This window comes from Humulus lupulus, chromosome 3, assembly GCF_963169125.1.
Source record: "Humulus lupulus chromosome 3, drHumLupu1.1, whole genome shotgun sequence".
Lineage (NCBI taxonomy): Eukaryota > Viridiplantae > Streptophyta > Magnoliopsida > Rosales > Cannabaceae > Humulus > Humulus lupulus.
In genome coordinates this window covers 25,364,822-25,378,548 of record NC_084795.1, presented here as the reverse complement: position 1 = coordinate 25,378,548, position 13,727 = coordinate 25,364,822, and positions in this window count along the sequence as shown.

Here is a 13,727-nt window from a genome sequence, read left to right as displayed (position 1 = left end):
ATTCCACACCTCTTGTGTTGGCACACCTCAACAAAATGGGCGAGTGGAGAGAAAACATCAACATATTTTAAATATTTCTCGTGCTTTGCATTTTAAAGGGAATTTGCCCATTTTTCTTTTGGGGGGAGTGTATTTTAGCTGCGACACATCTTATTAATAGAACTCCCTCTAGTGTGCTTCATAATAAAACTCCCCATGATATTTTGTTTGGCTCCCCACCCTCGTATGATGACTTGCACGTATTTGGTTGATTGTGCTTTGCTCATAATCAAAGAGCAAAAAGTGATAAGTTTGCAAGTCGCAGTAGAAAGTGTGTTTTTGTTGGTTATTGTTGACCCTGATTTTGGTCAACGACACGGAGTCTAGAAAACGACAGGAAAATGATATAGAGCTTGAAAATAATCTAATGGAAAGATAAAGAACACAGAGATTTATAGTGGTTCGGCCCCAGTAATTGGTAATGACCTACGTCCACTTAATACTATTATTAATATTGAGCTCCAAAAGTGTGATCAAAGAACTAGGGTTCCTGAGTTTCACAGACCTTAGAAGAAAAAAGCAATACAACGATGGATAATAGTAGTATAATTCCGAAAGAAAAAGATTGATCCCCTTCCTTGAGCTATTTCTTCTGTATTTATAGGCTCAGGAAGAGTTACATGAATTAGGAAATAATATCTATCCTTAATGGTCGGATCTACAGGTCATAATGAAGAGATATTCTCGGATATCATCACAATTGTACAGATCTTTACATAAATGAATGAAGTATACGACCAAGCTGGTCGTATATAAAACTTGATCTTTTTGTGTTGAAATAATGCTGGTCGATAGACGAACCGTATCTCTACTACGTGTCAAAAATCATTGCCACGTCATCAGCAGCCAATTTATGGATAAACATTTGCCCCCCAAGTTTATTTATTGCGACCAACAATAAGTAAACTTAGGAAAATAACTTTTCGTATGCCCCACGAAATCTGTCAGAGCCTCTCGTGCGTCCTTGAACACTGTGACCTAATCACGTCCAATCATACCTTTTCAGTTTTCAAGAAACCTTTTCGACGGCTATTATACTCCCCCATGCCTTGAAAAAGGTAGCTCATGATTACCCCTTTTCGACACACTTCAGCCTCTATAAATAATCCCCATCTTCTTCTTTTAACTTTTTACACGCCATCTTTTTGCCAATAACTCTCAAGAGCTATATTCTAGAGCCCAGAACTTCAAAGTTTCAGATGCTCTACTAAGGATCTTTCGCCTGCAAACCCAAAGCTACTCCTTTTCAGGATCTCCAATCTTCATTCAGGTCAATTTTCTTCAACGTTTAACCCTTTGAGATGCCATGCATGCTGCTTCTGTGCTCTGAAACTTTTTGTGTTCTTGGGTAGAAATTTGTGAAGATTTTGTATATACCGTTTGATGCTTGATAGGGTAGTGTAATTTTGCTCTGTAGAAGTTAGGAATCAGTTTGATAGTCGGGATCACGGGTTTAGGGCGTAAAATCGAAGTAAAAATTCAATTTTTAGGCTAGCTGAAAAACTAGGGTTTTCTCGCCTCTTTGGAGTTGAAAAAGCTTTTTTCAGAAAAACTTTTTACTTTCACTTTTTGATCCGTTTTTCAAACTGCTTGCATAAAACTTAATGTTTCAGTTAGAATGTTTCTGGTCGATAGACATGAGCAACGTTATTCCAACTTTCAACATAAGCTCCCAGGCTGTGCGTCTTATCTCCTCCTTTGTCTGTTTGCAGTTTATATGCAAGACCCGTGGGGAGGAGAAAGACCCATTGACGACGATCTGCTAGCTCAACTGCTCGAGGACGAAGAGCAACTCTTGACATTGATACTCGATATTCTTTTTTCTCGTATTAACCCAAACACTTCCCCAGTCTTGACCCAAAACATGGCTCGCACCAAAACCAAGGCCCAGAAAAGAAAAACCTCCGACACTTCCCATCAGCCTGCTACTATGGTTGACGCTCCCTCGACCAGTGGTTGAGATGAAAATGCTCCCGACCAAAACATCCAAAGACATGCCCGCCCTCGACACGCTATTCAGCCGGATGTTGAGTGGCATGTAGTCTCTGAAAGTAGGGTGACGGTCAGAATGATCGCCAACTACTTAAGGAAATACGCCTTCCAGGGGTGACCCTAATCAAGCCCAATTTAGACCAAAGGGCTAATCTGCCTGGAGGCGCCTATAGTGCCTGGTCGCAGTTCCATATTGAGGCAGGGGCCACCTTGCCTCTTCACCCATTCTTTCAGGGGGTGGCCAACTATTTTGGAGTTGACCCCTTTCAAATAACCCCGAATGGATATAAGATGCTTGCTGCACTCTATATCCTGTATAGCCAGAAAAAATGGCCCGTGCCATCGCCTCATGAGGTCAACTACCTGTTCGACCTCAAATCTAACCCCAACCATGAAGGCATGGGGTTCTTCCACCTTTGTCATCAGGAATCTGGGCGCGGTTTCCTGACTGACATGACCCACATCTCAAAAGTGGGGAGGTACTACCAAGAGTACTTCCTTACGGCTGACCTGGTCGCGGACAACCTGGCTTTCGCACGAGGAGGTAAAACTTTCGTATCGCTGGCTGACATCTTCACTTAGGCATGTCTTCTAGGCCCGTGGCTGTGACCAAACCCAACTCTAGGCATGGAGTCGAGATCGGCACTCTTAGCCAGCATGTCTGATGCTAACAAGAATGTCAAGAATCTGGTTACAGAGGCTAACCTTAGGTTGGCTGGCCTCTGGGCCCTTCAATTGGATTCAAGGGGGCCTTCGATAGGGAGTGCTCATGCCGAAGAGGAACCCGAGCAAAAACCTCAAGCGTTACCTCCACGGAGGAGACCGACTGGGGTCACGATCAGGGAACCTGTTGGCGCTCCTCGAGTAGAGAGGCCCTCGGCCCCCTTAGGGAAAGGAAAGCAGAAGGCCACCGAGCCTGCCGACCTCTCTGACGACTCGTCGGATGACAATGGTATAGTAATTTCGCTTTTAGACAACTTTCCAATTCCCTGTCATCTATTTAACGGGGACGACAATTTTAAATATGCTCTGCACTTAGGGCCAGGCTTCTTCGTGTCAAAGAATGAGTGTAAGACTAGTAGAGTCTGTAGTGTAGCGACCAGTAATAATAGCTCGGGTATTGGACTTTGCAATCCTTTTTTGTTTCTTTTTATGATGTAATGTGTTTGACTATTCATGCTATCTCATTGTTTGACCTTGTTCTTGTTTCTCAGGCATGGACTCGACCAACGTGTTCGATTTTTACAGCACCCCAGAGGCTGCTGCTGCCCCTCCAAGCAAAAAAGAAAACCAGTAGGAGACATACTGGGGAGAGCAGCAAAGAGCCTCAGGTGAAGAAGGCCCGGAACACAGGCCCTTCGGAGGACAGGCCCTTTGCCGCTGCGACTCCGTCCTCTCCCCGCGAGTAGCAGACTCCATCTGCTGTGGCTGAGTCGACTCCTTCTCCCGACGCCCCATCTGACTAACCTCAGCAGGAGGATCTTGCCTGACCTGGGAACATGATGGTTGGTCGCGCCTTTAAGCTGATCAAGGAATGGGTCACCGAAATTGCGAAGCACGAACGGTTCCAAGAGGCAATGGAGGCTACGGAGACGATGGGTGTTGACCAATCCTGAACCGTGCCCTGAACGAGTTCTCTAGTGTAAGTTATCTCCTTTTGTGAGAACAGGTCTTCGTTAGTTTACTGTTTTTCTAATTTTTTGTTCTGACTGCAGGCCATGCTAACCCTTACTGTCGGCCGCATCCACCTGGGTGCAGTCACCAAGCAGGCCAAGACCTCGGAGCATCGGTACGAGGATGAAGTCAAAGATGCCGAGGCCAGGCATGCTGATCAGCTGAAGATGGTGGCTGTGGAAAATGCCCAGTTGGAGGAGAAGCTGAAGTCTCTAGAAAAAGCTCGCGAGCAGAGGGACCAATACAAGGAGTCCAACCGTTCTAACTTCAAAGTGGCTAAGCAGCTCGAGCTAGACTTGATCGCGAGTAGGCAAGAAACCAGAGATTTGGAGGGTCGAGTCAAGGACTTGGAGAAGACCAACGCCGCCAACTTAGAGAGGTACAAAAATGCCACCCTGAGGTGTTTCTACGATTTCTAGAAGCATAATCAGGGTGCCAACTTTGACTACCTTCTTGAGAATGCGAGGGAGGTTGAGCTGGCTCACTGCGCGGCTCAGCTGGCTGAAGAAGAAGGATCGAGGGTCCCTGCTTCCCTTGAAATCTCGCTGGCCGTCGGGATGGAGGGTGCAGACAACGAAGCTGTCGACCAGAATCCTCCCCAGGATCCTCCAGCTCCTTAAGCTCCTTAGTTTTTTCTTTTTATATTTCTTTTTTTAATTACACGACCTACGGGTCGTGATGTAAAGACAATATAATTTTTCTTTGGTTTTGCTGCATGGTCAGCTCTTACTTTTATTTTGAACAATTACATCCAAGCAATTACTGCTTGTGGTGTAAAAGGATTGCTTTGATATTTTAATATATTTGCATATTACTATAACATCTATTTGTTCGCAAGACCGAACTTAGCATATCACTTTGGTTTGATTTAAAAAAATATCAAAATTTTGAAAAATACTCTAAGTGCCCTTGCATGCTTTCACTTATTTTGCTCATGTGTTTACATACCTTTTAAAGATATGATTTTCTTACTTGTACCTTGTATGCCCCCAAGTGATCGGGGAGCTTTAGGTCCTTGGTCACTTGCCTTGACTAGAACCTGCCCGAATGTTACTGCTCGTAGCAATGCGATTAGAATTATAATACAGCAAAACAACACACGTAATGAGCAAATACTTGTAATAAATACAATAGTTGGCAAGAAATGACTGGCTGAGCATATTCCCTTTTATTCTCGTAGTAAATGGACTAAACGTGTCTTTACGAGTGATCAATAAGATCTGACACAAAACTTGTAAAAAGTAAAATTTATACAAGCCAATTCTTTAAGAAGAATTGTTCATTGATGATACTTCCACAAGTGTTCTCCATTCCAATATCAAGGAACGAGATCTCCGTTTAAGCGTGCAAGTTTATAAGTGCCTGGGTGAAGGACTTCATCAATCTGGTAAGGTTCTTCCCAATTTGGCCCGAGTACTCCTGTAACGCCCTACTTCCTTTGAGCCGTTACCAAGTGAGTTTTAAGACAAAACAATGTGCAATTAACTCGCTAACCGAGGTTTTGAAACGAAAGTATGACTAATAAAAAGTTAAGGCTGTAATCTTTGAAAATGCGTTGACTCAATAAAACTTCTAGTATTAAACAATTGGGATCCCAAAATAGGGTTTGAAAATTATTTACATCTTGAAATAAGTTTACAGTTGATCAGTACTAAAAATCATAGATTATTACAGCCATTTTCGAATAAACCCCCAACCAAAGCAGTCGGGCAGGCCAAACATGTACGCGTCGCTTCACGCTCTCCGTACTCATGGTTGGTTGACTCAGTCTTTGCCCTACCTGCAACACGGAGCACCCGTGAGCCAAAGCCCAGCAAGAAAACTCATGCAGAACATAACATATGCAAATATATATAGTTAATCATATCAGATAGCCCACAGATAAACAAGTCAACCATTAGACTAAGCAAACACGACCATGTCGCCCCAGAGCCTTACCGAAGCCTGGGGTATCGGTTCTCACCGTAAGGATAACACATGTATCCACCGGGCCCCGCCCTGACTATAGCATAACACATGTATCCACCGGGCCCCGCCCTGACTATAGCATCCCATGTGCTAGGTGTTACTTCCGGCCCCGCTGCCGTACCCGGCCTACGCCGCTCTCGGCCCTTGCCGTTCATTCCATTATAATCACACATATAATATAACACAACAACATGCAATCAAATATTAATTCATTTAAGTCTGCACCCTAACATGTGATGCAATATAGGGCCGTGCCCTGCAATCATCTCATCATGCAACATGCAACATAGGGCCGAGCCCCGCAATCATACTATGGGCCCATGCCCTATCCTACGGGTGTTATAGTTTTCTTACCTGTAATCCGAGCCTCCTGATGCACTAAAGCCGCGAGCACGGTCCACTAGCACGAGCCTCACCAACAACCTAGTCACAACACACAAGAAACATCCCTCAATACTAATCAACCCAAAACCACTTCCCGGGACCAATCCCGCACTCTCGGGACCTCTAAAACCTTAAAACAACACCCCGGAGACATCCCCCGAACCACCGGAGCAAAGGCCTAAAATTGCCAACAATGTCATCCTGAAATTGGCCTTGTGCCGCGGCACCCATCAGTCAGGGGCTCCCTCGCCGCGGCACGAAAAACCTGTGCCGCGGCACGCCTTCGCAGACCCAGAAATTCTGGGTTTTCTCTTGCGTTTTCTCCGAGCTAAAACCTTCCCAAATCATACCAAACCAATACCCAAACCTCAAAATCAATTTCAAACTTCAAATAGACCATCTAACAACCCATAAACATCATCAAAGACATCCAAACACACAATCAAATCCCCAAAATCCACATCCTTGATTTCAATTTCAGAAAAATAAAAAACTCAAAGTTCAAACTTTAAACCATGCTCAAATTTCTTAACCCATAACATAATCAAGCCTTAAATGTGTACAAAATTCCTTACCTCATATGGAGAATCCATCCCTAAGCTTCCTTCATCTCCTAGGTCTCCAATTCAGCTCCTCCACTCATCTTCTTCTTCTTCATGCCCTAGATTTTCCCTCTCTTTTCTCTTCTCTTCAAACTCTATCAAGACCAAAATGACTAAGTCCCCAAACCGTGTACCCCATATAACCCAGCTGCCATTTATCTAATTCCCAACCAAATGACCATTTTGCCCCTCCTTGCCTAACCTTTCCTACCTAAACCTCAAGGGCACTTAAGTCCTTTCATTTCTATTTCCTGTCTACCATTTTCTTTCTAAAACTTGTTACTCTCAGCAGTAACTAATGGTTACCCAGGTTACTAAATCTCCAATAACCATTACCCGCTAAATCTCAACTTAACCATAAAATTCCCGAGGTACCCCTAGGCTCCTCCCGAGCCGGGTATAGAAATCCCGTTGCGACTCTTGAGTTAACTAGCTCTCTAGGACCATCTCGGCACGTGCATCACAATAATAACACCACACTCGCGTGGTACAAATCACGGATTACAATTATCACATATATGCCCTCAGCGGGCTAAAATTACCAATTTACCCCTATCATGCAAACGGGGTCCACATGCATAATTATTTCACCTAACATGCATACTAACCACGTAGTCATGCATCTCAATGTTCAATTAGTCATATAACATGCTTTAAATCATAACCATGCATTAAACTCATAAAATCACACATAAATTCCATTATGCCCTCCAGGCACACTAATCAAGGCCCTTGAGCCTTAATAGCGATTTTGGGTCGTTACAACTCCAGCAGCTTGGTCGCGGGTGTTAAGAAAAACTCTTCGGAGCACAAGGTCTCCAACATTGAACTTTCTTTCTCGAACTTTGGAGTTGAAATACCGGGCGACCTTCTGCTAGTATGCAGCTACTCAGAGCTGGGCTTGTTCACGCCTTTCATCAATTGAGTCCAAGGATTCCATTAGGATCTGGCTGTTAGAATCCTGGTCGTATGTTAATTTGCGGTGAGAGGGTGGATCCAACTCAACAGGCAACATGGCCTCATACCCGTATGCCAAGGAAAACGGGGTATGACCTGTTGCTGTTTGGTGGGAAGTTCTGTACGACCAGAGGACTTCAGGCAACTGTTCTGGCCATGCTCCCTTAGCTTCTTCAAGTCTTTTCTTCAATGTATCCTTCAGCATTTTATTAACTGCCTTGACTTGCCCGTTCGCCTGGGGATGAGTGACTGAAGAAAAACTTTTAATAATATCGTGAATTTTGCAGAAATCTGTGAATAGATCACTGTCGAACTGGGTACCGTTATCCGAGACTATCTTCTTTGGCAATCCATAGCGACAAATGATGTTTTTGACTATGAAGTCAAGCACTTTCTTCGTCGTTATGGTCGCGAGTGGCTCAGCTTCGACCCATTTGGTGAAGTAGTCGATGACAACCACTGCATACTTTACACCACCTTTCCCCGTAGGCAAAGATCCAATTAGATCTATTCCCCAAACTACAAAGGGCCATGGACTCTGCATCTTCTTTAACTCATTAGGAGCTGCTCGCGGGATTTTAGAAAACCTTTGACACTTGTCACATTGTCGCACGAACTCCATGGAGTCCTCATTCATGGTTGGCTAGAAATATCCCTACCTCAGGATCTTTTTCGATAGGCTTTGCCCCCCAGCGTGGTCCCCGCAAAAGCCTTCGTGTACCTCCTTCATTAACTCTTTGGCTTTCTCCTTTGTAATACATCTTAGGAGTGGCAGCGAGGATACCCTTCGGTACAGGATTCCATCGACCAGGATATACCTAGCAGCTCATTGCTGAAGGGTCCTAGCTTTGTTTCTGCCCACTGGTAGCACACCACTTGATAGATACTCTACATATGGTGCCATCCATGTATCCGTCATATGGATGACTAAAGTGGTTTCTGTTGCTTGGATGCTGGGCATGGATAGTCGGTCGACTGGCACTATGTTCAGAGTATCAGCATCTTTTGTACTTGCCAACTTTGCCAAAGCGTCTGCGTTGGAATTCTGATCACGAGGCACTTGCTGGAGAGTGTATATGCCAAACTGGGCTAACAAATCCTTTGCTTTGTTTAGATAGGCAACCATCTTTAATCCTCGCGCTTGATACTCTTCCAAGATTTGATTCACGACTAGCTGAGAATCACTATAAACGTCAAGCGCTTTTATGTTCATATCCTTGGCTAACCGCAGTCCAGTGAGCAGTGCTTCATATTAAGCCTCATTGTTAGAGGTAGTGAAGTCAAATATTATTGCACAGTGAAATTGATGCCCTTCCGGCGTTATCAATATCACCCCTGCTCCTGCGTGGGATTCGTTGGACGAACCATCTGTGAACAATTTCCACAAGGGTGCTTAGCTTTGACATTTGGGCTCGCAAGGTTCCTCATTCTGCTTGCCACCCGCGGGCTCTGTGAACTCGGCGATGAAATCTGCTAAGGCTTGTCCCTTTATCGCTGCTCGTGGCAGGTAAGATATATCGAACTGCGAGTTTGACTGCCCACTTTAGTAATCTTCCGGCAGCCTTTGACTTTTGCAGAACTTGCCGAAGAGGCTGGTCGGTCAATACCGTAATCAGATGGGCTTGGAAGTAAGTCCGCAACTTCCTAGAGGCCAATACTAAGCAGTAGGCTAACCTTTCAAAGGGGGGATATCTCAATTGTGCTCCGATCAGCCTTTTGCTTACGTAATAGACAACCTTCTGCACACCTTCGTCTTCTTTCACCAGAACAGCACTAGCAGCGTAATCTGTGATTGCCAGGTAGATGAACAGAGTCTCTTTATCGACCAGCTTTGACAGGATGGGTGGCTGCACCATATGCGTTTTTAGTGCTTGAAAGGCCTGTTCGCACTCATCTGTCCATTCAAATTTCTTATTGCCTTTGATTAGATTGAAAAATGAGATGCACTTGTCCATTGATTTTGAAATAAATCTACTAAGGGCGGCGATTCTCCCAGTCAGACTTTGTACATCCTTAATCTTCACTGGCGACTTCATCTCGATCAGGGCTTTTATCTTCTCGGGATTAGCTTCAATTCCTCTTTAGTTAACTATGAATCCCAAGAACTTCCCTGATCCAACTCCGAAGGAAAATTTAAGGGGATTTAGCTTCATCCTATATTTATTAAGGACGTTGAAGCATTCCTGCAAATCCCTTACATGTCCTTCTGCTTTCTTCGACTTAACCAGCATGTTGTCGACGTAAACCTCCATGTTTGCCCCGATCAGCTCCTTAAACATGTGGTTGACGAGTCTCTAGTAAGTTGCACCAACGTTTTTCAAACCAAAGGGAATCACCTTGTAACAGTAGAGCCCTGTATCAGTTCGAAAGCTAGTATGATCCTCATCAGGAGGATGCATACTAATCTGATTATACCTAGAGTATGCATCCATGAATGAGAGGATCTCGTGTCCTGCAGTGGCATCGACCAGCTGGTCGATCCTCGGAAGTGGGAAACAATCTTTGGAGCAGGCTTTATTGAGGTCTGTAAAATCCATGCACGTACTCCACTTTCCATTCAGCTTGGGCATGAGTACGAGATTGGATACCCACGATGGATAAAATGCCACCCTGATGAACCCATTCTCCTTCAGCTTCTCGACTTCTTCCTTCAAAGCTATCGATCGGTCTTTGTTGAGCAGCCTTCTTTTTAGCTGCACAGGCGGAAAGCTTTTGTCAATGTTCAGGACATGGCTGATGATTGCAGGATCTATCCCAACCATGTCTTTATGCGACCAGGCAAAGAAATCCTGGTTCCTCTTTAAGAACTCCACCAGTGCTTGTTTTTTTGTTGTCTCTAAGTTTTTACCGACTTTCACAAATCTGGTCAGATTTCCCTCATCGAGTTGGACTTCTTCAAGGTCCTCGATGGGGCCTACTTCTTCTTCGAAATCCCCAAAGCGAGGATCTAAGTCTCTATCCTCACTTTGGGCAACGCCCTATTTGGTGAGATTATCACCTGAGTGGGCTTGAACATCGGATGCCATTTGCAACTCTTTTCCGGCGACATCCCTCGATACACCCTTTTTTGCCTTGGTGATCGAGGCGTTTTAGCATTCTCTCGCCTCCCGCTGGTTTCCCATCATGCACCCTACTCCTGTGTCTGTTGGGAATTTCATGGCGAGGTGCCATACATAAGTGACGGCTTGAAGGTCAACCAGAATTGGTCTCCCGATCACGGCATTATACGCCGGAGGACAATCAACCACTATAAAAGTAGTGAGTAATGTCCTGTTAGCAGGCGCGATACCTGCTGTGACTGGGAGTCTAATTGACCCTACTGGGGCGAGCCCTTCTCCGAAAAACCATAAATTGTTTGGTTGCATGGCTTTAGGTCCTTGATGGACAATTCCATCCTTTTCAGCGAGGACTTATATAGGATGTTGACCGAACTTCCTGTATCGATCAACACCCTCTTCATCATCATATTTGCGATTTGGACATCCACGACCAGCGGATCGGGGTGTGGGAATCGCACATGTTGGGTGTCATCATCAGAGAAGGTGATCGGTTTTGTTGACTGTGTTTTTGGCCAATGATGTGAGAACGTCAAAAACGACAAACCTTCAAGAGAATTTAAACGACACAGACGGTTTAATAAAGAAAATAAAGAACACACAAGATTTTTATAGTGGTTCAGCCCCAATATGTTGGTAATAGCCTAATCCACTTAGAGTTGTGATTATAGATCTGTACTCAAGATCAGATGGACTGAGCCAACTGAGTTTCTTCAGTACAGATTGCAAAAATACAAGAATTCTTTATGATACCAGCACTTTCTCTCTCTAGAAAACTCAGACCCAAAATTTCCCAAAAGTCTCTCAAAAGAAGAAGCCCCCTTTCTGATCCCATAAGCCATATATTTATAGGCTTAGGATCATACATCTGATATCCCCTAGAATCGGGATATTTCATTATATTTATTATATTTAATATTACAAAAAACATTCAAAATGTAACAAAACCCCCAATTTGTGGGAAGAATGAGAGATTCCCGCGTGTGCCAAGACCGGTTCTTGTTGAAGCCGTTTCTGGGAATCTTGACTTAGTCCTCCTCTATCTGGTTGACCCATATCTCCTACTGACCATTCATGCAAGTGCTGGTCGGACACATGCATGCTGGACATATGCAAGTGCTGGTAGGACATGCACTTGCTGGTAGGACATGCATTTGCTGGTAGGACATGCACTTGCTGGTAGGACATGCATTTGTTGGTAAAATATGTGCATGGTGGTAGGACATGCACTCCTCTCGTCTAACATGGCACTCTCCTCTAGCATGCCATGTCTCTCCTCTAACATGGCACTCTCCTCTAGCATGCCACGTCTCTCCTCTAACATGGCACTCTCCTCTAGCATGCCATTTCTCTCTTTGGACAACCATGCACTTGCTGGACATATGCATAAGGACCAGACCTTTTGGACTCTCCTCGGACCAAATTCTTGGGCTCTCCTCGGACCACACCCTTGGGGTCTCCTCGGACCACACCCTTGGGGTCTCCTTGGACCAAATTCTTGGGGTCTCCTCGGACCACACCCTTGGGGTCTCCTCGGACCACACCCTTGGGGTCTCCTCAGACCAAATTCTTGGGGTCTCCTCGGACCACACCCTTGGGGTCTCCTCGGACCAAATTCTTGGGGTCTCCTCGGACCAAGTTCTTGGGGTCTCCTCGGGTGCACTTGTGCACTTGCTTGGACATGACACCTCTCAAGCAGTCAAAACTCTTCATCAGTCTACCGGGTCACTTTATCACAACTCTGAGGAGTCAATGTACTTATTGACTATTAATGTGTATTTTACTGCCACATCATCATTTTCAAATTTTGGGATAACAGGTTCCTCCTATGTCCGAGCCTTTTTGGGTGCATGATCCTCAACACTCACCATCTCGATGTCCTGGTCGTGGCGTAGGGTTCGAGCGTATCGTTCCCTCGCTTTTCCACTATCTCCTGCAAGATACGGGCCTCTGCAAATGGTAAGTAGGGTACCTGCCATGGGATCTGGCTGTAAAGGTGGCGAGCACTGGCGTGCAGGCGCCGACTCGTTGCCACCTTGAGCCTCTCGCTGAGAACCTCCCGCGGCTCGTACATATCTTCTTAAGTGTCCCTGTCTAATCAGGAACTCAATCTCATCCTTCAGCTGGTTACACTCATTGGTGTCGTGCCCGTAGTCGTTATGGTAACGACAGAACTTTGTTGAATCTCTCTTGGAGATATCTTTTCTTATAGGTGCGGGTCGTCTGTAGGGCATGCTCGAGCTGGTCGCTTGGAAAACCTCGGCTCGGCTTTCGACAAGGGCGGTGTAGTTGGTGAATTTCGGTTCATATCGATTATTTTTGGGACGCTTACTTTCGGAGGTTGAGGGTTCGCCATTCGCCCGCTTTCCACCATTTTTACCGTTGCCATTCCCGTTGCCTTTGCCGCTGTCATTGGGCTTAGACCCATTGGCGACTTTGGCAGGTTCTTCTTTAGGCCCCTTGTCCTTTGCTGGCGATTTTCCTTCGTTGGAAATCGCGTCCTTGAGCTTGATGTACGGATCATATCGATCTAAAAACTCCTGGGTAGTGTTAACCCCATGCTTCCTGAGGCTACTCCAGAGAGGAGAATGGCGACTAACCCCAGCGGTTAGGGCCATCATCACCCACTGTCTTAGCTCTTGCTGCGACTCGCATGAAGCGCTGAACATACTCCTTCAAAGGCTCCCCTTCTTTCTGGTGTATCTCGACCAGTTGGTTTGCCTCAGTGGGGTGCACACGACCTGCATAGAACTGTCCGTAAAAATCCTTCACGAACATTTCCCAGGATTTTATACTTGCAGGAGGGAACTTAAAGAACCATTCCTTAGCGGCATCAGAAAGGGTCGTTGGGAAGATCCTGCAGCGAGCGTCTTCAGAGACTTTCTGAATGTCCATCTGTATCTCAAATTTTTTTACATGAGATACCAGGTCTCCGTACCCATCAAAGTTTGGCAAAGTCGACATCTTGAACTTGCTGGGGGTTTCTGCCACAGCAATCCTTTGTACGAAAGGGGTACCTCTCCTCCAATTGTACTCGATATGCGATGTCCACCCC